This window comes from Tenrec ecaudatus, chromosome 1 (genome assembly GCF_050624435.1).
Source record: "Tenrec ecaudatus isolate mTenEca1 chromosome 1, mTenEca1.hap1, whole genome shotgun sequence".
NCBI lineage: Eukaryota > Metazoa > Chordata > Mammalia > Afrosoricida > Tenrecidae > Tenrec > Tenrec ecaudatus.
Window position 1 is genome coordinate 186,392,428 of NC_134530.1, and position 25,775 is coordinate 186,418,202.

The 25,775-nt window shown below is 39.7% G+C and overlaps 1 protein-coding gene across 2 annotated transcripts in view; it reads left to right on the forward strand.

Moving 5' to 3' along the window:
• The window catches only part of KLHL20 (kelch like family member 20), a 72,044-nt gene that overhangs the window by 3,484 nt on the left and 42,785 nt on the right, over positions 1 to 25,775 (forward strand). Inside the window, exon 3 of one of the 2 annotated variants that reach the window (XM_075527661.1) lies at positions 4,802 to 4,971. The exons of the other annotated variant lie outside the window; for it this stretch is intronic. The gene's annotated coding sequence lies outside the window, so the exon portion shown is untranslated. The remainder of the gene's footprint in view (positions 1 to 4,801; positions 4,972 to 25,775) is intronic. 2 annotated transcript variants of the gene reach the window in all.

Sequence of the window (25,775 nt, forward strand, 5' to 3'; positions counted from 1 at the left end):
AGTTCAAAACGCAGGCCACTCTCTCAAGCTTTTAACAAATTTGAGTGGGAACTTCTATTGGTTGTTCCAGCTTTCTTCATCACCATCACTTAACCAAACCCTCCCCGTCCCACTCTTCTGTGGTTTGTTTGACTTTTACCTGCTGCCTATGTTAAATCACCTTTCTCTAACTTTGACTTTGGGGCTGTCATGATTACTGCTGCAACCTGCAGCAGCCTCTAGATAATAATGTTGGACATACACTAAGGTTCTATATGAGGAGCTCTGAATGAGAATTAAGTCTTTCTAATGAAGTCATTTTAATGCAGGTTCCTTTCCCGTACTATACTTTGAGCTCTTTCAATATTATATGTCTTGTATATATTATCATCCCTGCTATGTGATTTCTATGATTGTTTAATAACTGCAAAAATAACTTTGAGACAGGTAATAATTATTTTAAAATTATTTTTAGAAATTAGTAAGGCTATTCTAATGCTTAATTATAAAGTATTGTGACATTTATTAGCATTTTTACTATGACTTCATTACCTTCATTACCTTAATTTTACTCTGACTTTATTTAGCTAGCTATTAGATGTACATGATGTGAAAAATTAAATATAACAAGGTTGTTATGGATTGAACAGTGACCCCCACCCCTCTCCCCAAATATGGGTCGGAATTCCTAACCTTTATTTCTCTAGGGTTAATTCCACTAGGAAATGGATTGTCTTTTTATATTGATGAGCCAAGATTGGTGTCTTGAGTCTCTTTTGAGATATAAAATAAACAAGCTAATCATCTAGCAAAGATGGGGTAAGACAGATGCTAACAAGAAACCAAAAGGAGAAACTGAAGGGACACAGTTGTTGCTCCACAGCCGGTAGAGAGCAAAAGCCTCCCCCGAGAGCTGACATTCTGAATTCAGACGCCCCGCCTCTGAAACGGTGGAAAATGCATTTCTGTTTGTTAAAATCATTTACTTGTGCTCTTTCTGTTATAGCAGCACAATATTAACAAAGATAGAATTTGGTACTGGAAAATGGGGTGCTGCTCTGTCAGATAACTCAGATGTACAAAGGATTTTGAAATTGAGTGATGGGTAGAGACTGGAAGAGTTTTAGGGAACTTAATAGCAAAAGCCTAGATTGAGAAGACATGGGAAGAATTGTAGATGTTACAGACAGTTCCTTAGAGCTTAGAAGGAAATAGAAGGGCTATAGTGCAAGTCTATCTGGTCTTAGACAAAACAGGTGTCACTAACCATAGAATATTGCTAGAAATGTGGGCGTTAAATGTGCTTCTGCAAAGGCTTCTTTATTTTATTTTTAAAAATCATTTTATTGGGGGCTCGTACAACTCTTATCACAATCAATATATACATACATCATGTCAAGCACATTTGTGCATTTGTTACCATCATCATTCTCAACACATTTTCTTTCTACTTGAGCCCTTGGTATCAGCTCCTCATTTTTTCTTTCCCCCCTTCCTCCCCCAACCTCCCTCCCTCATAAACCCTTCATTATCTATAAATTATTATTTTGTCATGTCTTATACTGTCTGATGTCTCCCTTCACCCACTTTTCTGTTGTCTGTCCTCCAGGAAGGGGGTTATATGTAGATCATTATGATCGGTTCCCCCTGTCTACCCCAGCTTCCCTCTACCCTTCCATTATTGCCACTTACATCACTGGTCCTGAAGGGATCATCCACCCTGGATTCCCAGTGTTTCCACTTCCTATCTTCACCAGTGTACATCCTCTGGCCTAGCCAGATGTGTAAGGTAGAATTGGGCTCATGATAGTGGGGGGAGGAAACATTAAAGAACTAAAGGAAAGTTGTATGTTTCCTCTGTGCTATATGGCACCCTGACTGGCTCCTCTCCTCTTTACGACTCTTCTGTAAGGGGATGTCCAGATGCCTACAGATGAGCTTTGGGTCTCCACTCCACACTCCCCCCCCATTCACAATGATTTGATTTTTTGTTCTTTGATGCCTGATACCTGATCCTATCGACATCTCATGATCACAAAGGCTACTGTGCTTCTTCCATGTGGGCTTTGTTGCTTCTTAGCTAAATGGCCACTTGTTTATCTCCAAGCCTTTAAGACCCCAGATGCTATATCTCTGGATAGCCGGGCACCATCAGCTTTCTGTACCACGTTTGCTTATGCACCCACTTTGTATTCAGCGATCATGTCAGGGAGGTGAGCATTATGGAAAGCCAGTTTAATAGAAAAAAGTGTTCTTGCATTGAAGGAGTACTTCAGTGGAAGCCCTTGAAGGAGTACTTCAGTGGAAGCCCAATATCCATCGGCTACCTTAATACTAAACCTATAAATATATGCACATAGATCTATTTCCCCATTGTCATAGATAAATATATTTACATATGCACACATCTATATTTAGACCTCTATAAATGCCCTTTGCCTCCTAGTTCTTTCCTCTATTTACTTTACTTTCCTCCTGTTCCACTGTCATGTTCAGCCTTCATTTGGGTTTCAGTAATACCTCTTGGTTACATTGCCCTTGATCAAGCCCTACCAGGCCTCCTACACCCTCCTTGCCATCGATTTTGGATCACTTGTTTCCTTGTCCCTGAGTTTAACACTTACTTCCTTTCCCCTGCCCCCCCCCCCCTTCTCCCATGTCTTCCCTGGAACCATTAGTCCCGTTGTTTTCTCCTCCAACTTGTTTATTCCACCTATCTTACCTAGATAGGCCTGCAGAGATAATAATATGTACAAAAAACAAGACAGAGCAAAACAAAGCAACAAAAGAAAACAAAACAACAAGGATGACAAAAGAAAAGCCTGTAGATAGTTCAAGGTCCGTTTGTTGACCTTTAGGAGTGTTTCCAGTGGAGTCTGATGGGGTGCCATGCCCTGGCTCCACAGTCGATTTTTGATATTCCCTCCGAACTTTGTGTTGATCTGCTCCCCTTGCTATTCTCTTGCAGACCCTTAGTATTTCTCCTCAGTGTAGTGGAGTCAGATCAGGCACAGTTCCTGTGCTGTGTCTCTAGTGTCCCCCGTAGCGCTATGGGTCAGTAAGGGATGTTGTGTCTTGTAGTGGGGCTGGCCCTATGGTCCTCTCTGTGCTTTGGCTGCTCTCTGGGGAATATCGTCCTCAGGGCTTGGTGGACCAGGATGTGCTCCACTTTCTCTTCCTCTCCCTTCATTTGCTCCCGTGTGCTCTGCTCAGACATGTCCCTCTCCCTGAGCTGTACCTTCAGTGCTGTCCTCTGAAGCGAACTCTTCTGTGGGGAGGTGGGGCTGCCCACAGAGTTGGGATTGGGGCCAGCCCCTCTGCAAAGGCTTTAAAAGGAAATGAGAACACGTAGTTGAGCAGTGGAGTAGAGTGATGCTTTTGCTACAGTGGAAAAGGACTTGTCTGAATTATGTTTAAATGATCAGTGGCAAGAAGAACTGATGAGATGTCTAAGCAAGATCTTAAAGGGCTGTATGGAGGTTTTGCCTCTTAGAGTTAAAAGTGAGAGGAAAGAAAAACTTAAAAATGAACTATGCAAAACAAGAACAAAAATTAAAGGTTTGGAAAAAATCTGTTGTACAAACTAAGGATTAGAATGTTCACCAAGGATTTGGCTACACATCTTTGTTAACGACATTAAGCCTGTGATTGAAGACTCTAACCAAGTTCCACAGTAGCAAATCTATCAGTGGAGAGTGAAGAGGACAGAGAAGGGACAAAAGGAACAACGACTGCCTCTTGTCTGTGCCACTCAGAGAGACTAAGAGAACTCAGCCCAGCCTGCTAAAGCCAATGAGCAGGGTTGTTGCCCCATGGCCCTGGAATTGGGCACTGAAACTCAAGATCAAGGGACTTTTACCTAGAATCCAGAGGTGTGGCCAACAATCAGACTGTTAGGTGAGGCCATTGCCCGGATGCTCTCAGAAAAGAGAGGACTATTTTTCAAGCCCTGGGAACTGGGGGGCGAGGGGCGGGGAGGGAGCAGAACTGAATACCCTCATTGCTATTGAGTCAATTCTGACTTATAGCAACTCTATTGACAGAGTAGAACTGATACTTTGGGTTTCCAAGACTATAGATCTTTACCAGTATTTCAGGAGGTATTTTATGAGCAGGAACCAATGATGTTGAAGGAAGAAGTTCAGTCTATGCTAAACAGCTCCAGGAATTGATGTTTCAACAAGCTGGTAAAGCACTGGAAGCACTCGTCTATGCCAGGGAATTTGGAAGATGGAAACTTGGCCAACTGACTTGAAGAGATCCATATTTGTACCCATTCCACAAAAAGGTGACCCTACAGAATCTTCAAATTATACAACAGTATCATTAATAACACATTCAGGCAAAATTTTGATGAAAATCATCCAACAACGATTGCAGCTACATTGACAATCAGCTGCCAGAGATTCAGGCCGGATTCACAAGAGGACATGGGACAAGTGCTATCATTGTTGATGTCAATTGGATCTTGGCTGAAAGCAGAGTACCAAAAAGATGTTCACGTATGTTTTATTAAGTATGCTAAGGCATTCGACCGTGTAAATACTAATAAACTGTGTATAATCTTGAGAAGAATGGGAATACCAGGATACTTCCTTGTTGCTTCTGTGGAACTTGTACATAGACCAAGAGGCAGTAGTGCAGATGGAATAAGATACTACTGCATGGCTTAAAATCAGGAAAGGAGTGCATTAGGGTTTTATCCTCTCACCATGCATATACCATCTGTGTGCTGAGCAAATCATCAGAGAAGCTGGATTATATGAAGAAGAATGAGGCATTGGGATCAGAGGAAGGCTTATTAACAACTTTTAATATACAGGTGACACAACCTTGATTGCTGAAAGTGAGGATTACTACCTTTAAAGAAGACCAAAACCCTCACTGCTGGACCAGAAGGTGGAATCATGACGTTGTCAAGGATATTTACTTTATTGGATCCACAGTCATTGCTCATAGAAGCAGCAGTCAAGGGATCAAAAGATGCACTGGGTAAGTCTGCTTCATAAGACCTTTTTAGAATATTGAAAAGCAAGGGTGTTACTCAGAGGCCTAAGGTGTGCCTGATTCAAGCCATGGTATTTTCAATTGCCTCATGCATGTAAAAGTTGGACATTGAATAAAGAACGAAGAAGAATCAGTACATTTGAATTGTGGTGTTGAAGAAGAATATGGAAAATACCCTGACCTTCTAAAAGGACAAACTGATCTGTCTTGGAAGAAGTATAACCATAGTGCTCCTTAGAGGCAAGGATGATGAGATTTTGTCTTACGTACTTTGGACATGTTGTCAAGAGAGACAAGGACATCATATTTGGTCAAGTGAAGGGGCAGCATACAAAGAGAGAGGCCCTCAGTGAGCTGGATTGACACACTGATTGCAACAATGAGCTTAAGCATAGGAACGGCTGTGAGGATGGTGCCGCATCGGGCAGTGTTTCAGTCTGTTGTACACAGGGTCGCTGTGGATCAGCACCGTAACAGCAACTACAACAAAAGATTGGAACGTTACAGATTGATTGTGACCCACCTCCCAAATATGTGTTGTAATTCCTAACCTCTGTGTCTGTGGTTAGAATCCCATTGGGGGATGAGTTGTCTTCATGGTGTGGTGGTTAAAGGGCTTGACTACATAACTAAAGGTTGGCAAGTTGAACCCACCCGCTGCGTTGCAGGAGAAAGATGCAATGGTCTGCTACCGTAAAGCTTTATAATCTTTGAAACGCTGGGGTAAGTTTCTTCTGTCCTATAGAGTCACTATGAGTTTGAATTCATTCCACATCAGTGGGTTGAGGGTTTTTTTCAGGGGGGAAGGGGGTTGGTGGGAACTTTGTTATGCTAATGAGACAGAATTAGTTAGTGTAGGGTGTATTTTGAGTTGATATCTTTTGAACTGTAAAAAGATTGAACACCTGAGCAAGCTAGCAGCGATGAGGTAAGATAGGTACTAAGACAGATGGAGATTCTCTAAGAATCAAGAAGAAGAGACAAGAACTTTCCACCAGAACTGGCAGAAAGGGCTCTGAATTCAGGCTTTTCATCTTCTAAACTGTGAGAAAATAAATTTCTCATTGTGGTCTCTCTGTTACAGCAGCACTAGATAACTGTCAGTGCTGACCACAGCCCCTACTTCCGTCTTAAGGTAATCACTACAGCTTCGTATGCATTCTTTCCAAATCATTGTAATACATGTTTTTCTAGGGAAAAAAGAAACCCCAATTTCAAATATAATTTATAGAGACTCGTTTAAGAATTCTTGAGCAGGATAAAAACAAATCATCTGAATTAGGGAGACTCGTAGCACTAGGCATAACAATGTTTGAGGATTCTCAGCCACATGACCACGTCAATGGGATATGGAGAACACAGGAAACTGTCATAAACTCATGATTGCCAGCAGTTTAATTCATCACAGTTGCAGGTGAGACCACAGAAATAAGAAAGGGAACAGCATTGGGATACACACACTGTTGCAGATTAGAAAAGTTTACAATGTGGTTCAGGACCCTCTGATCACTGTGATTGGGGAATGACTCATGACTGTGTGGCCTGAGTACCCCAGTTTCCATTCAGGAAGGGCCCAGGCAAGTAACCCCACCAACGGGCCTAAAATCCAAGACTCCAAGAAAATTTTTTGTTGTTATTGTATTATCTGTGACAGATATATGTTCTAACTTTTCTATTATTTTAAATCATTACATAGTATACTTTCTTTTCCATTCAGAGCATATAAATCTTTCACCTTTTAATTATTACATAGTAGTCCACTGTGCTCTGGTGATGCTGTTGGCTAAGTATTGGCCTGGTGACTACAAGGTCAGCACTTCAAATCCACCAGCTGCTCCTTGGGAGAAAGATGAGGCTGTCTGCTCCCATAAAGATTTATAGTCTTGGAAACCTTGGGAGTTTTACTCTGTACTCTGTTCTCTATAGATCGCTGAGTTGGAATCCACTCAATGATGGTGGGGGTTTTTATTTGGCTAGGTACCATTCTTAACTAGTCCATGTGGGGAGACATTTAAGAATTTCAAATGTGCAACCAATATCTTTGTAGCTAGATATTTGTCCAAATATATGAGTATAGAATCGATTCTTAAATGTAGACTTGATCAATTTTTTAATTTAAAAAATTTTAGATTTTGTATATGCTTATATGTGTGCTACAGGGCCTCTGAAAGACTGCATAAAAAGCCCTATTGCATTTAAATTTTATATCATATGCATATAATTTCCTTCTTTAGATAGTGTACAGTCAGATCCATAGTGTACAGTCTTATTTTCTTCATTTAGAGATACCAAAGCAAGTTATAATGTAATGTTTACATCTTTCTTTAAACGAGTAGTTTTATTAGGAGTTAGTTTATTTGTTTATACGCATTTACACAAAACCTGTATGCAGAAGAAACAATGACAAATAAACCAATTTAAAGGATTGTGGTAGTTTAGATGAGAGAGGAGGAGGACCTGTCCCTGTGAGTTTCTGAGAAGGCAACTCTTTACAGATACTAGAGATTTAACTCTGTGCTTCATTTAAAAAAAAATCTTCCTGGCTTTTGGAGATGGCTCTGTAACACAGCACCTGGACTGAGATATCAGGGGAAATTGCTGAGGGGTATTCTCAGGAGGCTTTTGCTTCCTTGACATAATAGGGGACAAATTTTCTTGCATGGCCATTTGCCTTTACTCTTTAATCCTGCCTTGATCACAGGGCCAGTGCCCCCATTATCCAGTGTTGGGGCTGCAGCATTTGCAACATATTTTCAGACTTTAAAAGGATTAACACCGGACTTTGTGGCATGGAATCAAGTCTAGAATACCTACCTGGGTATCTGTCCAACAAATAGGGTTGACAGCTTGATATTATTTCTGCTTCGAAATTTTTTATATTCAATTTTCTAGCCCTCTTGCTGTTCAGGTGTGTTTAAGACTGAAAATGAGACTCAACTCAATTGAGGTGGCTGTTAATGTCCAATTTCAACAAAATATTTGAAGTATAAAAAGAGAACTAATTTAGACAGGGAGCAAATTCTAGACTAAGGAAAGATTCTGCAGGTCTTTGGACTTAGCTAAAACTTGATTATAAATGCTTTACAATAAAAAGCACTTAGAAACTTTATTTTTACTGTTCTTGATCAAGATTTTTGGTGTAAGAGTCCTGGGGAAATCTATGACCTGATAGCTCTGAAATTTGAAGTTGACTCACATTTTGAGTGGGTGGAAATGTTATTTACTTAGGGTAGTGCCAAATAATCATAACATTCATTTGTTAAACATGAAAGCTATTTAATATTTTATTTGTTCTTTGCTTTATGCCTCTGTTAGCCTGTGTAGACTAGAGAAACAGATTCATAAGACACTCAAATGTGTGTAAGAGAAAACTTTATATCAAAGAGTAATTGTACATTAAGAAAACATCCCGGGGGGAGGGGAGACTCCGGATAGGGCAAGATATGACAAAATAACGATGTATAAATTACCAAGGGCACATGAGGGAGGGGGGGAGGAGAGGGAGGGGGCAAAAAAAAAGAGGACCTGATGCAAAGGGCTTAAGTAGAGAGCAAATGCTTTGAGAATGATTGGGGCAGGGAATGTATGGATGTGCTTTATACAATTGATGTATGTATATGTATGGACTGTGATAAGAGTTGTATGAGCCCCTAATAAAATGTAAAAAAGAAAAAAGAAAAGAATTAGGGCAAAGAATGTACAGATGTGCTTTATACAGTTGATGTATGTATATGTATGGACTGTGATAAGAGTTGTATGAGCCCCTAATAAATTGTTAAAAAAAAAAAAAAGTAGAAACACAGAAAAAAAAACATAAAAGGAAACATCCCAACCCAGTGCAGATCAAGTCCATAAGTCTGATATTAGCCCATATGCCCGATACCAATCTAAAAATTCCTTTTTAGACTCATGCAACACATGCAATGACACTGAAGGCAGGAAGAACACAGGCCAGTGGGTGGGATATCTTGTAGATCCAGTGGCAATGGAAGCATCTCAGCACTGGCAAGGGTCTCCATGTGGCTCCTTTAGCTGCAGGGCTCTAGTGTAACTCCATGTGTCTTGTCAAGGGGAATGTCTCACAGAGAGTGAGCGTGTGTCCAGCTCCAGCCAGCTATTTATTTATCTCCTTAGTGCTTCCAAATGAGGTCATCAAGCCGCGGCCTGATAGACAGGCAAAACTCCACTCCTTCACTCTTATTGACAACAAATTGTGTAACTACCACAGCCTCCTATATATACAATTTGATTTTTCTCTTTACTCTAATTTTAGAAGACACTAGTATTTATGGGAATGACCTAATTACCTAAACTCCATTTCTTGCCTATGACTTTCATCTTGGTACATTTCAACAATTCACTCTTGCTGCCACTCAGAAAAATTCTGTCTCTGAAATCATAAGCCCTAATAATTTATTCTCTGTTCATAATTTCTTGAACAATCCTCGTACAAGGAGATACCCAGAAAAACCCGCATTTGTGCTGGGCTGACCGGAGCTTTCCTAGTATGCATTTTTCCCACTAGGTGAACATCGAGCAACTCTCACCCAGTGGCATCACCTGGGAAGGTTCTCTCTGGGTACAGTGAATTTTTTTCAGAAAAGCAGTTTCTCTCAAACCTCTGTTTTGTGATGACCAATTTAAGAGAACAACATGCAGCTGTGAAATTTTGTTTCCTGCCCAGGAACAATCCCACAGAAACTGTTGTGATGTTGAACAAAGCTTACAAGGACAGCGCTGTGGGGAAAGCTCAAGCATATGAGTGGTTTTCTCATTTTAAAAAAGGTGAAATATCAATTGATGACAAATCTTGATATGGATGTCCATCAACTTCCGGAAAGGATGAAATGTCAACTCTTAGTGCATTTGGATCTTGATCCACCAGGTCAGACTGTTATTCAAGCTTTCTAGTTAGACGTTCTGAAAAGATAGAGTAACAGTGTGTGACAAAAAATGCCTGGTTTGTGGCAGATGGAGGACTGGTTTTGCCACCACGACAATGCACCTGTTCACACAGCCATCTCAGTGCACCAGTTTTGGGTAAAAAACAGCATGCCTTTCTTGTCCCAGGCACCTAAATCACTTGTCCTATCTCGTGCAACTTCTTTTGTTTCTACAAGCGCAGAGGGACATGAAAGGACAGCAATTTGATGACATAGAAGAGGTAAGGAAAAACAAGGGAAGTGCTGTCAGCCATCTAAACAGATGACTTTGAAAATGTCCCCAGAAAGGAATCACACATCTGACAAATGTATTAAGTGGATCAAAGAGTATTTTGAAGGTGATAAGGTTGTTTTGTTAAAATTTTGAAATACATAGCTTTGGAGAAAATTCCTGTTCTGGTGGAGGGGTGATACTCCCTTGTTTCTCTGTTCTTGAACCTATTAAAATTAAGATGTCTTGGCTCTTTTTGTTTTAACCTAATTTATTTCTTCAAACACTTAAACCGTCCGTTTTCTTGCTTTTATGCGATTCTCTAATTTGTCCATGGCATTTCCAATTCCAGATTAACCCAAACATTTCTATTCTCAAATTCTGTAGAATAAAAACTACCTGAGAGAATTCACTCTATATTCAGGGTCTTTAATATCACTTGGACGCATGGTGTTTCCCGACAATATTTTACGAGTCCCTAGTCCATTCTTATTCATTCCTCACAGTAGCTTTTCACAACCTTTCCATTCTCATCATCCTGCCACCACTCTTCTCATTGGCAGTGAATGGCCTGTTCATTCTCTCCACAAGTCTCCTGACTTAACAGAAGAAGATGCAGGCCATCAAGTATTAACCTCTCCACTTCCTCATGCCTCCTTGTCCCAAAATAAATTTACTTGTTTCCACATTATCTGTCTCCCCGACCCACCTCAAACCCCTTCCGCCCCTGGTAGTGTAATGGTTAAACATTAGGCTGGGATCACGTGGTTGGCAGTTCAAAATCACCCTAAGCTCTGCAGGAGAAAGACTGGGTGGGCTCTTTACTCCCGTTAACAGCTACAGTCTTAGAAACCAACAGGGGTTGCTATGAGTCAACACTGACTTGATAGCAGTGAGTTTGGTTTTAGAGTTCCATCCCTCTGATCTGTGATGAATTCCTCTTTCTCTTCTAAAATTTATTACTTCTCTGTTTTTGGTTCCCTTTACTTCCACCTCTTCATTTGTGTTTTCAAACTTCTTCTTTTTTGTTCTTTGCATTAATTTACAATTGCATTCTTTTTCTCCTCTTTAAGCCAACAGACATTAACTCTTAAATCTCTTATTCCTTGTACAGTCAGTATTCTTTCTGGGTATATCCTGTACTCAGGAAGTGTTCTGGGATTCCCATCCTCCTTAAGGTTATTTGTGATAGTCTGAGTACACTAGCGAAACAAATCTTCCGAAGCTCATGTATAAGAGAGAGTTTTATATAAAGGGTAATTACATATCAAGAAAGCATTCCAACCCATTGCTGCCCAAGCCCACAAGTCCATCATTAACCCATATGTCCAACACCAATCCACAAAATCCTCTCCCATCTCACAAAGCACACACAATGACACCGACTGCAGGAGGAAAGCCAAATCAGTGAACGTGTAAGCATTTCAGCGCTGGCAGGGGTCTCCACACGACAGCTCCAACACCCAGAGCTGCATTGGGGTAGGTCTATGCGACTTCTTGGGGATGTCTTGCAGGAAGTGAGCCTTGCCACCTCAAGCAGGGAACCAGCTAAGGCAGCTGCACCCTGATGCGACCATCACAAAGCAAGAGACCTGAGAACTAGAAAGGCGAGGCTCACCGAACCATTTAGTTCTCCACCCTTCAATTAACCCCACATATGTTTATCGCCAGGTTGGCACAATAAACTTTAACTAACTCATTATTCATAATTTGTTGTGGTCCACACAGTCAGATAAAACACCAGTAAACATCTTTCTGGTATTCTCTGCTTTAAGTCACAATCCATCTGACATTAGCAATGATATCTTTTGTTCCAAATCCTCTCCTTAATCCTGCCTGAATTTTTAGCAGTTATGAAACTATTGTTACATCATCTTCAGTCAGAGTTTCCTAGTTCAATTTGAGCATTGTTTGGCCACCTTTATTTGGAATGGGCACAAATATGGATTATTTCCAATCAATTCACCAGGTACTTGTCTTCTAGATTTCTTGCATAGACAAGTAAGTGCCTTCCAGTGCTTTATCAGCTTGTTGAAATGTTTCAAATGGTATTCTGTAAATTCCTGGAGCCTTGATTTTGGCTAATGTCTTCAGTGCAGCTTGGACTTCTACCTTCAGTACTGTTGGCTCTGGATTATATGGAAATGGCTGAATGTTGACTATTCTTTTTGATACAGTGACTCTGGGTGTTCTTTCCCTCTTCTCTTGCTCCCTCCTGCATCATTCAACATTGTGCCTGTGCTAGGTGTCATTGAGTCAGTTCCAATCCATGGTGAATGTGCACAACAAAAGGAAACACTGCTCAGGCCTGCAGTATCCTCACAATCGTTCCTATGCTAGAAGCCATTATTGCAGCCACGTGTCAGGTCATCTCCAGAAAGGCCTTCCTCTTTTTCACTGCCCCTCTACTTCACCAAGCATGATGTCCTTTTTCAGGGACTGGTCCTGATAACATGTTTAAAATATCTGAGACAAAATCTCTCCATCCTTGCCTCTAAGGAGTACTCTGGTTCTACTTATTCCAAGACAGATCGGTTTGTACTTTTAGCAGTCCATGGTATTTTCAATATTCATCTCCAGCACCACAATTCAAATGCATTGCTTCTTGTTTGGTCTTCCATATTCAAAGTCCAACTTTCATATGAAGATGAAGTAATTGAAAATACCATGGCTTGGGTCAGGCACACCTTGGTCCTCAAAGTAACATTTTGCTCTTTAATACTCTACAGAGTTCTTGTGCAGCAGATTTTTCCAACGCAGTGCTTTTTAAAAATTTTTTAATTTTGATCTCTTGACTGCTATTTCCTTGAGAATTGATTGTGGTTGCAAGCAAGACAAAATCCTTGACCTTGTCCCAACCTTTCCCATGTTACCTATTGGCCCAGTTGTGAGGATTTTTGTTTTCTTTACATGGAGGTAGTAATCCATACTGGAGGCTGCACTTCTTTATCTTCATTAGCAACTGCTTCAAGTCCTCCTCATATTTAGCAAGCAAGGTTTTGTCACCTGCATATTGGAGATTGTTTGTTAATAAGCCTTCTTCCAGTCCTTATGCTGCATTCTTCATATAAACCAGCTTCACTAATGGTTTGCTTATCATACAGATTCAGTAAGTATGGTGAAAGGATAAGAACCTGACACACATTGTTCCTGATTTTAAACCATGCAGATTCCCCTGTTCTGTTTGCACTAAAGCCTCTTTACTTGGTCCATGTTCAAGTTCCATAGGAGCACGAGGATGTGTCCTGGGACTCCCATTCTTCTCATGGTTATGCATAGTTTATTAGGATTTACACAGTGGAATGCCTCAGCACAGTCAATAAAACACAAGTAAACATCTTTCTGGTGTTCTCTGCTTTCAGCCAAGATCCATCTGACATCAGCAATAATATCCTTTGTCCCACAGCCTCTTCTGACTCCAGGCTGAAGCTCTGGCAGCTCGCAGTCAGTGTATCACTGCAGCTGTTGTTGGATGCTCTTCAGCACAATTTTACTTGCATGGGATATCAATGATATTGTTTATAATTTGATCATTCTTTTGGGTCACCTTTCATTGAAATAGATATAAAATATAGATCTCTTTTATTTAGTTGGTCAAGTAGCTGTCTTCCATATTTCTGGACATAGATGAGTGAGTGCTTCCAGTGCTTAATCAGCTTGTTGATACATTTTGATGGGTATTCCATTAATTCCTGGAAGCGTGTTTTTGGCGAATGTTTTCAGTGCACCTTGAACTTTTTCCTTCAGCGCCATTGGTTCTTGCTCGTGTGCTACCTCCTGAAAGGGTGGAATATGAACTAATTCTTTTTGGTACAGTGACTGTATATTTCCCCTCTTCTTTTGATTCTTCCTATACCATTCAGTGTTTTGTCCTTTAAATATTGCAACTTGAGGCTTGAACTTTTCCCTCCATTTTTTCAATTTAAGGTAATTTGATTATAATATTTCCCGTAGACTCTTTCAGTAGTGTAACTTGTCCTACAGGCTTTACTCCCTCCATGTCATTATGTTGGACTTCACTGTGAGAAGGCTGGTCCTCCACGGTCATATTTTGAGGACTTGAAGGACTCGTCTCCGGCACTATTTCTGACAACATTCTACTGTTCTTCATGAGGTCCTCAGTAACTGACAGCGAGCGTTTTGATGCTATCTATAAGGTTTTTGTGGTTAATTCCTCTGAAGTGGACAGCCTATTCCTTCTCTATAATTTGTTTTTAGTCTGAAAGCTTTGCTAAAACCTGTACAAGCCATACACAGTCCCCTATAGTACAACAAGCTGAGACAACGGTGGCTTGTGTGTTGCTGTGATGCTGGAAGCTATATCACTGGTATTACTTGAACCTCTTAAAAATAAGACCATCTATGTGTATCAAAAGACTTTACCAAAAGAGTAAAAAGAGAACCCACAGGCTGGCAAGAAAAATATTGGACAAGTGACTAAATCTCTAAAATCTATAGAAAATGTCAACATAACAAGAAAATAATGAGTAATTTAAAATGAGCCAAGGACATGAACAGTTAACTAAAGAAGACATCTAGGTGACAAACAAACATGAAGAAGTGCTCACTGTCATAACCATTGTTACTGTTAGGTGCTATCAAGTCAGTTCTGACCTATAACAACCTATGCACAACAGAGTCAAACACTGCCCAGTCCTGTGCTGTCCTCACAAGTGCTCCATGTCTGATCCCATTGTTGTGCCCATGGGTCAAAACATCTCCTTGGGAGCCGTCCTCACTTGTGCTGCCCCTCTGCTTTACCAAATAAAATGCCCTTTTGCAGGGACAGGTCTCTGGAAAGATGCAAATCAAAACAATGATGAGATACCGCTTCACGTTGATATCAAAATTTTAAAAAGCAAAAAATGATAAATGCTGGATAGGGTACCAAAAATTAGAATCCTTGTACACTGATGTAAAATATCATAACCACTATGGAAAGAGGGATGTCCCTTCCTCAAACAATTGACAGTAGAAATACCATGTGACCCAGCGACCCCTCTACTTGATGTATATCCTAAAGGAATAAAGAATATATCATATATGCACACCTACATTCATTTCAGCACTCTTCACAATAGCAAGAAGATGGATAAACACACTTTTGTATACTTATATGTCCACAGAATGGAATACAACACATTGTTAAAAATTAATGCTGAAACTAAAACATATTAATATAAGTAATGCTTTACTATAACTTATTAATAAGATGTTTCACAGTTTCATCATTATTCTTGACTGGGTTCTCCAGAGAAGCAAAATTAATTATGCTTATATGTCTATGTAAAGAAATTTACGTCAAGAAATTGGCTCACATCGTTGTAAAAGCAGGTCAATCCAGTCCAATTCACGTCCTTGGATCAGATGTTAAACTGGAGCCCTTTCTGACTCACACGGCTGCTGGGGCTACGAGTCAAGAAGCAGGAAGGCCACAGCCTGGTAGAAGCAGCTGAATTAATCAAAATCAGCAGGCAGTCTGGCAAGCTGATGATAGCGGCTGTCAGGAACTGCAGGTCCATGAACCAGATGCAGGTTCTGGACCAACAAGAAGTAGTGAGCTAGCTTCCCCACAGTGTCAACTTACATTAAGAGGAGGGTACAACCCCAATGAAATGGCCTTTCCTTTATATCAAAGCTGTGACTAGCCTAAGGAGGTAGCACCCTACCCTTTTCTTCCCAGAACCACTTGGCTGCTCACAGAAGATCCCATCATGGACTTGATATGATGCTAGATCACACACATCATGAGAGAACCCTGACCAGCCAAGTTGATATAAAAGCTAACTGTTGCATGAGCGTTACGCAGTGGATGCGTCTGGAGGACATTGTGCTGAGTAAAGTTTGTCGGCAAATCTGCGAAAGACCACTTTAAAGTGCTAAAGAGCAAAACTATCACAAAAGTGCCCCTGTCCCAGCCTGTGACATTTCCAGTCGCTTCAGCTTATGGAAGCTGGACCATGAATAGAGAAGGCTTTTCAAAGAGTTGATACATTTGAATGATGTTGTTAACAAAGCAGATTGACTGTGTCATGGACTGTCAGAAAAACACATCTGTCTTTGAAGAAGTACATCTAGATTTTTCCTTAGAAATGAGAGTGCATAGACTTCCTCTCATATACTTTAAACAGACCTTCCGGAGGGATCAGTGCCTGAAAAAGATATGGTTGGTAAAGTAGAGGGTCAGCAAGAAAGTGGAAATATGCTAACAAGTTGGATTGACAGATGGCTGCAATAATGAGTTCAAACATAGCAAAGATGGAAGAAAGGCACAGGACCAGGCAGTGTTTTATTCTGTTGTACTTAGAGTAGTAAGAGTCAGAAATGAAGGGACAGCACCTAACTATGACATATTTTTACAAGCAAAAAAGATGCTTAGAAATTACTTTATATTTTAATTACCTGAAGTAAAACATTCTCTGTGTATCTGTTTCCAGATGTAACACTAATGTTTTCATTTAAACATATTTTCAAGTAATGTCAGTATTAGAATTGTAATATTCTCATTTTTGTCTTTAATGATGTTTTGGTTTGGGTTTTTTAAGAAACTTGATTGTCATCATTGTTAACCCATGAGATTTTTTTTTTTGTTCAACATTGGCTAATAAAACCATTTAATACAATGGTTAAAAGCTTTCTTGATTGTTTCTATGGGTGTTAGAAATTATCCTTTAACTGCTCCGCTTTATATTTCCCCTCTAAATTGTCAAGCAGTGCTATTACTACCAGATGTCAGTAATGTTAAACAGTTTATACTGTGTCATATAGACTCACTTGTGGGCTGAGGCCAAGTATAAAAAGACTAAGGTTTTAAGTACATCCTTTGAAAGAATGGATAACTGTTGGAGGAAGGAATAAAACACGTTTTAACTTAGTGACATTGTGATTAATATGCAGTTTCATCTCAGGGTGTCTTTTTAGAGTTGCCTCCCATTCTTTCCAGAGTACTGTTCAGCACCCCAACATTCTTTAGGCTGTAGTTCTAGCCATTGTTTCAGCTTTAGGGGTAGTGAACTGATAAAAGTTACTATCCTTTGCAAGCTACATTTGGGCCATCTCACTATAGTCACAGATGATTCGTTTCTCAGACTCACACAGGCTGATATTAAACTCCACTTACTTGAGTTCCCTGACCCCCTTTTAATTAACATGGTACTTGTAGAAGAAGTATTCTTAATAAGATTGCTGTGAGAGTACAGAGTTAGAAACAAATGTGATCTGGAGCATGGTGTTTGGAATATGTCCCCTAAACTCTAGGCGTGTTAGTCTGGGTTGGCTAGAGAAACAAATCCAGGGAGACTCGTGTATACGAAAGAGCTTTAAATGAAGGGAGAAGAGAGAGTGGAACACATCCTGGCCCACCAAGCCCTGAGGACGATATCCCTGCTCAGAGCAGCCAAAGCACAGAGAGGACTGGCCCCACTATGAGATATGACATCCCTCGCTGACCCATAGTGCTATGGGAGACAACACTGGAGACACAGTTTGGGAATTTTGTCCGGTCTGATTCCACCACACTGAGGCAAAACTCTAATGGCGTGAAACAGAACAGCAAGGGGAACAGAGCAATGAAGTCCCCAAGGAATACCAAAAATAGACTATGGGGCCAGAGCCTGGCACCCCATCAAACTCGACCGCAAAACACTCCTAAAGATCAACAAACAGACCTTGAACTATTTGCAGGCTTTTCCTATTTTTGTTGTTTTGTTTTGCTCTGTCTTGTTTTTTGTGCATATTATTATCTCTGCAGGTCTATGGGAGAGTAGAGTGCCTCATCTTTAACTCTAACTGAAACAGTGCAGACCTTATTGGCAAATTAGTAGTAGCAATAGTGTTGTGTGAGCGCGCGTGTGTGTGTTTCTAATCTGTCGGGATTGACTGAAGCATTTATCTTGGTCTGGCTTTTTCAGAGGTCACACAGGATGGAGGGTAGTGGGCAATGCCCAAAGACTGTGAGCCATTTGGACCTTAGAATACAATTAAGGCACACAAAAGGTGCATATAAACTGGAGAAAATGTTTCATTTGGAAATTAAGGCTTTTTATATGGCTAGCAATGAGAAAACCACATTCATGGCAGAGGAAGACATGCCAAGAAACCGCCTGAGAAGACCCTATTCTTCCTTGTCCCGCTGGCCCTTAGGCTCTGCGTCAACCTAGGTCTTGAAGCAGGCTCCAGCACATAGCCAGTTTTCAGGCTGGGAGAGGCTTTGTCACTGCATCTCCTCCAAGAGAACCTGCTAAACACTCCGTCAGCACGGGCTAAGGAACAGAGACTGCAGTGGCCACACAACCAAGAAGACACATTTGCAACAATAGAAGTCACTAAATAAGTGAACTATGGCTTTAGATGATTAAAAGATAGCAAGGATTAAAGCAATTTTTTTAAAGCAAACCTTGGGGAAAGACATAATTAAAATATCCAAATGTCCTGGTTTTTAACAACAACAAGGTAAGAAGACATACAGAGAAACAGAAAGATGGCCCATCCAAAAGAACACAATGCAGCTGCAGAATTCTTTCTCATAGAAGCCCAGGTAATCGACTTACTTGACAAAATCTTTAAAATCACAAGATTAAGTATGCTCAAGAGCTCACGGAAAATTATTCATGAGTAAGACAAGAATAAGGAAATGAGAATAATAAAAAGGAGACAGATATTACAAGTGAGAAGTATGATAATTGACATGAAAAATTCACTGTATGAGTTCCAACAGGAGATTTGAGCAGACAAAAGAGGAAAAAAGAGCAAATGTGAAAATAAAATTATTTTGCATCTGAGGAAAACAAAAAGAATTGAATAAAAGCAATAGGACCTAACGGATGTGTGGGATACCGTTAAGTAAACCATTATGACAGTGGTTCTCAACCTTCCTCATACCGCGACCCTTTAATACAGTTCCTCTTGCTGTGGTGACCCTCAATCGTAGAATTATTTTCGTTGCTACTTCATAACTGTAACTTTGCCACTGTTATGAATCGTAATGTAAATATCTGATATACAGGATGTATTTTCATCCTGCATATGTATTGTTACAAATTGAACATAATTATAGCATAGTGATTAATCACAAAAACAATATGTAATTATATATTGTGAAATATTTATAATAAAAAATAAGTGAAATTTTGTGTTGAAACATGGTGGAGCATGGTTAACAGTCTTCATAGCGGGTTTGTCAGCATATGTGCGTGTTGACGGACTTGCCTGGAGATGGATAGAAGAGCAGTGTCTTGGTTCCTAAGACCATCAGAAATGTGTTTTCTGGTGGTCTTAGGTGACACCTGTGCAAGGGTTGTTCGACTCCCAAAGGGGTCGCGACTCATAGGTTGAGAACCGCTGCATTATGGGAATCTCAGAAGTAGGAGAAAGAAAGGTTCGTGCAGAAAGATACTTAAAGAAAAAGTGGCTAAAAACCTCAAGAGTCCAACAAAAGTCATGAACTTGCACACCAAGGAAGTTCCGTAAACTCCAAATATGAAAATCCCAAGAAATCCATACAAGAGACATTAATGGTCAAACTCTTGGAAGCTGAAGAGAGAATCCTGAAGATAGCGAGAGGGAAGCAAATCATCTCATCCAAGAGATCCTCAAGATTTAGTTCGTTTCTCCTCGGAAAGCATGGAGGTAAGAAGACAGTGGTATGCCAAAGTGTTGAAAGAAAAGAACTGCCAACCAAGAATTCTATGTCAGGTTAGACCGTGTTTGAAGTGAGGCCCATAGTTAGGAGAAGGGGGTTGAGAATGATTGCACAACTTGAAGAATGTAAACTGTGTCACGGAATTGTAGCAGAAGTTGTTGAATTGGTATATGTTTTGCTGTGTATATTCTCAACAAAAAAGTATATAACACACACACGCTGAAGACACAAGTAATACCCAGATAAGCAGATGTTAAGGGAGTTTGTTACTAGAGAACCTTCCCTATAAACAGTGTCCATAGGGGTCTTTCAAGTTGCAGTGAAAGGACACTGGATGGTAACTTGAGACCGTAGAAAGAACACCAACCCCACTTCCACCAAGTCAGCTCTGAGTCAGAGACACTGCAGAGGGTTTCCAAGGCCGTCAGTCTTCACAGAAGCAGTTAGCCACCGACTTTTCCCGTGGAGCGACTTGCCCCACCGTGCTGTGAGTATAAAACCAGCTATGGTGTCATTTCACTTGCTCTAGCTCGCTTGTTAGCTGCCATCAAGTTGGCCTTCTTCAACTCTTGGCCGCTCCATGCACAAGAAGATGACACGCTGCTGGATCCTAACCATCCTTATGGTTGCAGATGAGAGCATTGTGGCTGACTTTTAGGAGTAGATTACTTGGCTTTTCTGCCTGGTTCATCTTAGTTTGAAGCTCCTCTGAAACTGTCTGCATTATTGACAGAGGGTAGTAGTTGGACACTGTCTGGAACTCCTACATGAAAGGCATAAATTCTCCCTTTGCACCTAACTGCTTTCGCGGTGATGGCCTACATAATTTACAGGATGAATGCCTAACAATTACAAAATGTTTATTGGGCACATATATACATCTATTTCTCCTTTATCTACTGTCTCATTATCTCACATTTTTACAACAGTAAAAATAAAATAAAACTCTACTTAAATCACCTTAAACCAGGTGAGGGCTCGTGTATTTTTAAGTGAGAAAGCACCACCCTCTTGAATTCCAAATCTTTGATCCTTCCCACCCAACTTTTGTCCCCAAACATGATTGTGAAGAAAATTTTTTTAAAAGAGGAAAAAGGCCAGATGCCAGGACCTCAGCCATTAACCTACACACATGCTTTATGCCCTCCCATCGCTTATTGTCCCAGCAGAACTGCAGCTTCTGGCCATGATTCTTGACAGAAAGCAGCAGAAGGTTGCAGACAGAACATGTGGTCATTTCTCTACAGACCTGGAGATCCACTGTTGCACACTTGTGGGTGCTGGACCAGCAAATGGCTGTTTCCACAAAGAACAAGCTTGAGGAAGTGTAGGTCCCCTCGTGGCTCTAAATCATGACCTATTCAGCTGTGCCTGTGGTTTGAAATGGCACAAGCCTACCTGTCTACCCTAATGGACATATGGAGATGAGCCCCCAGAGGCTTCTTCCAGTGTGATGCCTGGAATCTGAGGAGCATTTAATCATTGAGGTTTCACTTAATGCTGATTTTTGCATAACAGCCTGGGCTTTGGAACCTAACCATGGCAATAAGTGAGGAGTGGCTGTATAAAGATGTAATTGGTAGGGAAACGATTACAAGGATCTACATGTGACCTCCTCCCTGGGGGACGGACAACAGAAAAGGGGGTAAAGGGAGATGCCGGACAGGGCAAGAGATGACAAAATAATAATTTATAAATTATTAAGGGCGCATGAGGGAGGGGGGAGCAGGGAGGGAGGGGGAAAAAGGAGGACCTGATGCAAAGGGCTTAAGTGGAGAGCAGATGCTTTGAAAATGATGAGGGCAAAGAATGGACAGATGTGCTTTATACAATTGATGTATATATGGATTGTGATGAGTTGTATGAGTCCCTAATAAAATGTTTAAAAAAAAGATGTAATTGGTGAGGGCAGCCTAAACTAGAAAGATATTCAAAGTTTTTATATGGTATTGAAGTTAAATTGATATCGATTTAAACTTTCTTGTTAGGCACTGAGATAGTTTATTGTGCCAGCCTGGCTGATACACACATGTGGGATTCATTGAAGGGCGGAGAGATAAGTGACTCGATGAGCCTCGCCTTTCTTGTCTCTCGCTCTTTAATCACCGGACCAGTGTGCAGCTGCCTTGCTTGTTCTGTGCCTCAATTTAAAGGGTACACTACCTGTGGGATGCTTAGCCTATGGACTGTGTCGCTGTAAGTTGAGGTCCCTTTAAGGCCTCTTGAATGAAATTTGCATCTCCGGAGCTGAGGACTGACAGTTGGTGACCTGGCTGACAGTTGGTGACCTGCCTTGCTGTTTGCTGCCTGTGCTGGGATAGCCTACCTCTCGCTCTCTACAGAGGACTACCTGGCGGCCCTCAAGACTTGAAGGACTGCTAGTGTCTCACAATTCTCTCACCGGAGTGAGTCGCACTGAGCCATTTGTACTGCTTTATAATTTAACTGTTCATTTCTTGTATTATATATCAATCTGTTTGTAACTTAACTGTTCATTTCTTGTATTATATATCTCTGTTTATATTTTAACTGTTCATTTCTTGTGTTATATATCTATCTTCATAAATATATATATATATTTATGAGCAACCTAGTTTTAGCTCTAGGGAACCCTGTCTAACACAGGCAGCATCAAGTCTGTTCCTGCTTATAGTGAGACTCTGTACAAAAGAATGAAATATTGCCAGTCCTACACCATCCTCACAATTATTATGTTTTGAGTTCATAATTATAGCCACTGTATCACTGTATCCATCTCCTTGAGGGTCTTCCTTTTCTTGCCTGATTTATCAAGAATGGCATCCTATTCCAGGCATTGATCTCTCCTGATATATATCCAAATTTGGTTCTTAGAAATTTGGAATGTTCAATGTAATCCCCATGGTAACCATGCACACACATAAATAGCTCGCTGTAGATCAGACACACGTACTCTGCTTCATATTCCTGATGACAAGACTCATGGAGCTATGCTAGAACCCTGGAGCTAGAGGAGCCACGTGGAGACCCATGCCAGTGTTGAGATGCTTCCACCACCACTGGATCCATAAGACTTTGCACCCACTGGCCTGTGGTTGTCCTGCATTCGGCGTCATTGCATGTGGTTCAAGAGTCTGAAGAGGAATTTGTAGATTGGTATTGGACATATGGGCTAATATCAGACTTCTGGACTTGATCTGGACTGGGTTGAGATGTTTTCTTAATGTTCAACTGCTCTTTTACACACATGAGTGTCTATGAATTTGTTTCTCTAGTCGACATAGACTAACACAATACACAAAAGGAAATGAGACGTTAATCAAAATGTTTCACTGAAGAAACTCAGCTAATCACAAAATTAGGCAGTATTGAAGAAATTGAGGGGCACAAAGTATAAGACAAGAAAAATAAGTTATAGGTATCAACTAGGATGGAGAATGACATGACTGAATAATATGATTCTATTTATAGAAAATATGAAGAATCCACAAGAAAACGACTAGAACCATAATAAATACATCCAGCAAAGTGACAGGGTACCACATCAACACCCAAAAATCTATTGTGTTTCTTCTATATACCAGCAATGATTGTCGGGAAAACAAATTAAGCAAACAATTCATTTAGTAAGACACCTAATAGAGTAAAATACTTAGGAATAAATGTAAGCAAATAGTAAAAGACATATGCTGAGAGCTATAAAACATTACTTAAAGAAGTTATAGAAGAAAAAAATAATTAGATGGAAATCTCATGTTCATGAGTTATAAGACAAGATTGTTAAAACGTCGATGCTAATCAAAGGGATCTATAGATTTAATGCAACTTTTGCCAGAATTCCAACAGCTTTTCTTAGGGGCAAGGGAACAGAAATGGAAAAGCCTGACCTAAAATTTATATGGAATTGCTGACATCACAAGTATATCCAATGAAACAGAATATAAATTTGATTTATCAAAAATTAAAACTTTTATACCTCAAAGGTATATCAATAATGTACAAAAATAATGTACAGAATGAGAGAAAATATTTGGAAACCATATATCTAATAAAGGTTTAATATCCAGAATATTTTTAAACTCCTACAACTTAACAACAACACAAAAAAAACTCAATTTAAAAATGGGTAAAAGACTTCAATAGACATTCCTTCAAGAAGACATAGAAATAGCCAATAAGCACATTAAAAATAGTCAATAGGGAAATATAAATTTAAAACTATGTATGAGATATTATATCATATCCACTAGGGTGGATATTATCAGAAAAATGCACTGATAAAACATAACTATCCTCTAATTCTTTAATATTTCCTCCCCTTACTATTATGGTCTTAGCTTTACCTCATAAATCTTGTTAGACCTGTGTGTTCATTTGTTTAATTAAGATTGTTTAATGCATGGAATCCAAGATAAATAAACCCTTCAGAAATAGTAACAGAAGTAATGATTCCTGTAGGGTACTGGAAAGGGGGAAAGGGGAAACCAGTAACAAGGATGACTGTATAACCCCACTTGAGGGGAACGAATAAGAGAATTGTAGGAGAGCAGATACATTGAATGACATAAGATATGGCAAAATAATAATCATAAATAATAATAAGGATTCCTGGGGAGTAGGGTGGGGAAGGGAGGGGATAAAGGGGACCTGATATCAAAGAGTTCAAGAACAAAGAAAATGTTTTCAAACTGATGGTGGCAGCAATTGTACAATTATGCTTGATCTAATTGAATTGTAGATTGTTATATGTGTAAGAGCTCCCAATAAAATGATTTTTTTAAAAGAAAAATAAGTTCTAACAAGGCTGTCGAAAAATTTAAATCCTCGAGTGAGTATTTGCAGGGGAAATGTAAAATGGTGCAACTGCTGTGGAAACAGCCTGGCATTTCCTCAGAAAGTTAAACATAGAGTTATCTTATTGCCAAGAAATTCCACTAACACCAAACTCACTGTCATGCAGTTGAAAGAATTGAAAAGAGGGACATAGATATCTGAACACCAGTGTTTGTTGCAGTGCATGCACAAACATATAATGAAATGGTATTCCGCAAAAGAGAAAAATGAAATGTTCTGGTACACATGCTACAAGGATGAATTGAATGAATTGAAAACATGCTGAACCAAATAAGCTAGACACATAGGGACAAATGGCGTAGGAACCCACTTGTTTGAAATACATAGAGTCAACAAAGGCATGGGGAAAACATTGATTAGAGGCTATAGGAGCTGGAGTTGGGGAGTTACTGCTTAAAGGGTATGAGTTTCTGTTGGAAATGTATAGTGGTGATGGCAGTACTACCTGGTGAATACAATTAATGTCACTGAGTTGTGTACCTTAATATTTAAAATGATACATTTTTCATATATATATTTTACCACAATAAAATTATTTTTAAAACAGTCTAATTTAAATCCACACTTGCTGAATTGTCAATCCAAATTTCATTTAAATAATTGAAGCCTATTAACTTGGATTTTACTTTTAATATGGATGAATCCTAAAATGGACCTGGTAATACTGTGTTCTATTGTATTAGTGAGAACCGACTGCCCCCGTTATAACAATGTGAATATAAAAGGTTTTATTTCTACAATTACTACAATTTTAAGTAGTATGAGGGGGCTTCTAAAAGTTTGTGGGAAAATGGCATTAAAAGATAATGGAATTTTTCCTCCAAATGTGTAGAGCCCCATGTATGTAGCAGGCAATAAAAGGAAACTTTTATTTGCAGTTTCCTTCATCTGTGCTTAAGGTGGTAGAATCTTAGCTCTGTGGGAGAGTTTAAACCTGAGATTAAAAAGGGTAAGTAACTTGTTCAGTAATTATCATTATTAGAATTCCAACCAAGTTTTATCTGGTTTCAGAATCCTGTTTTGAAACTTTATTATGCTATTGCTAGAATCTAATTAAATGTTTTAAAAAGTTAATACCATAATATCCTATTTTGAGGGAGCAGACTAGGGGTAAAGGATGCTTAATTTAGAACACATTAAAACATGTTTTTAAATTTGTGGC